The sequence below is a fragment of the Triticum dicoccoides genome, chromosome 5B (genome assembly GCF_002162155.2).
Source record: "Triticum dicoccoides isolate Atlit2015 ecotype Zavitan chromosome 5B, WEW_v2.0, whole genome shotgun sequence".
Lineage (NCBI taxonomy): Eukaryota > Viridiplantae > Streptophyta > Magnoliopsida > Poales > Poaceae > Triticum > Triticum dicoccoides.
This window is the reverse complement of record NC_041389.1, coordinates 27162526-27165115: the sequence shown is the minus strand read 5'-3', so window position 1 is coordinate 27165115 and position 2590 is coordinate 27162526.

Genomic DNA, 2590 nt, shown 5'->3' with positions numbered 1-2590 from the left:
CCCCTTCTACCTCACCGTCTTCAAGAAAGGCAACACTCGCATCTGCCACTGTTCTTCTCTCCCAACGAAGGGAAGGTAAGCGGATCCGTGATGTTGGTATATTTTCGTTCAGAGAAAAAAAAAGAACTTTTGTAAAGCAGTAACCGATCCTCACTCTCTTTTTTGTTTCATTGTCGTTACGATTGTGTTTTCCTTTCAGTGGTCTTCTAGTATTCATCAGTTTTATGATGGACCAAGGAGAACCAGGCAAAGATCTGCTGATATTGGAGCAGACGCGGGAGGCTGATCCCCACGAGACAGAGAGCTCCAAGAAGATGGAAGCAGCCACCGAGCCGACCCCAGATATGCTTAGGCCACTACTGAGATGGTCAATGCCTCGTTTGAGGTTACAGCCCCCGTGGCACTGCAAGAGCAGTTTTCCCCCTTCGAGGATGTGTCCCCCCCCCCCCACTGAGCTGCCCAAGGTGATTTTCTTCTTTGTCGATCTCGATTATGGTTTTTCATCTAAGTATGTGGTGATTAATAATGCAAAATTTTATTAGCTTCGATGCCATGCTATACATAGTGGTTTAAATAACTTGTGTTTCTTATACTGAAAAGTAATTCAAAATTTGTTTCTGTTTCAATTAGAACCCTGATGCAGACAAGGATTGTGTGGTTGTACATGTCACTCGCTATGACGCAGATGACCTGAATATACACACTGGGAAAACAGAGTTCTTAGGCTGTTGGATCCTGGAAGCCATTTGCGGTTATACCAATGAAGAGTTGTATTCCAGCCTCGCCGTTGTCAGGCGTGTTGTCCAGGGTGTACTAAAGCACAAGAAGTTCAAAGCTACTCCTTTGTTTGTGAGGAATACTGTTCTTGTCAAGCTTACACAGGAAGATGGTGTGGCATGCCTCCACAAACAAGTTTATCAGTGGCAAGGCCACAAGGTTGTCTTCATGAAGGTTCACAGGATTGAGCTACTGCAGGACGTCCTCGATGATGTTCATGGCAAGGTCTGTCTTGTGTCCAGCCCAAATTATATCGAGGCATGAAATAGTTGCCCCAGCTAGTGTTTAATAGTAGTTTGGATTGTGTCTAATTATCCGAAACTTTCCTGTTATCAACCCCTCTGGGGCTAGTACTCTGTTTGAATCCGTCTATGGGAACTGCTGCTACTTTTGTGTGCCCGTGGATCATGTGAGAACCATCATAATTTTTGCCGAAACAGATGCGTCCTCACTAGTTTTTTCATGAATATGGCATGGTAAGACATAAGTTTTCACGGTTTATCATACGAGCAGTGTGTGTTTTGATGAAATAGAGCACTCGTTCGAGAACTGTGCGCCGACGTATACATAATTACTTGTAAACACTGTTGGTGCTACCCCACTTGTAAGAAGTTGTGCAAAACACGACACATTGGCTCAGCTCGCTTCAACACTAGGCTATCGACCAGCTAACAATCAACAATCTGCTGTCTGACATATAAGCAACTATGTATCTTCTTACAGTGGTTCATGCAGTTAACTGAGGCCACAATGTAAATTCCAAATGTTCACATGCTAGTCCAGCGCTCATGTGGAACACTCACATTAAACTCGTCTTCATAAAAAACTTGAAAAGCATAAGTTAAGCAATTTTATACATCTCAATGATTCATAGAACATAACAAACATATACTAGTTCACAGCAAAAGACAAAGTTGTGAGAAGGTTTACAAATCAGGAAAAAACAAGCAAGGCTTCTCTGAGCAAAGGGCCTCCCGGCAGGCTTAAATTTCCTGGAGTTCACTCTGGTTTTTTCTTGTTGCCACCATCCAGGGTTAGGTTCTCTCATTCCAGAATAACCAATTATAATTGTGGTCTCAACTGGAATGCTGAACTGAACCATGCAGTGTACTGACCAGGTGAAATTCTTGTGCATTCCACTAAATTTAAGCACGCTATTTGTAGAAATAAGTAGACCACAATGCCTCTTTTCCGCACACCTGTCCAAAAAACCGCCGTGTAGTCATGCTAGCTAGTCCTCGGTCCATGGATGAACTGGTAGAAAGTCCATTCCGGACTAGAATGCAGTTGTTTTTGCTCGTCCCTGCACTGCAATCAGGAAGTAAAACGTACGAATCAGCTTCTTTTAGATTGCGTTGGTCATTCTACCTTAGTTACTACCAATGTAGGAATACCTTGAAGACTGGAGGTTAGACGACAACAACGAGGGATAGCCATCTCATTTTGCGCAGTTGTACTAAAACTGAGGTGTGTGCTTTTGATTGCGCGGATAGAAACGATAGGGAGACAGACATCCCGAAACGATATGGAGACAGACATCCCTGTTTGCGCAAATACGAAATACGGTTATTTAAACAGTGACAGATATTTGCAGTGGCATATGATTAATAGCAGCATCTATTGTGTTATAATTGGCACTAGATTGACAGTATGAAGAGTCCTTAAGTAAGTAGCATCACATCACATCAACAATGCCACTAGATTAACATGCAGAACAATAGCATTAATATTACTGTCATGAGAGTAGCACATGGTCAGTAAATGTGCAATCAAATTTGTGTAGTTCCACTGGGATGAAGCAATGTTAGTGGTG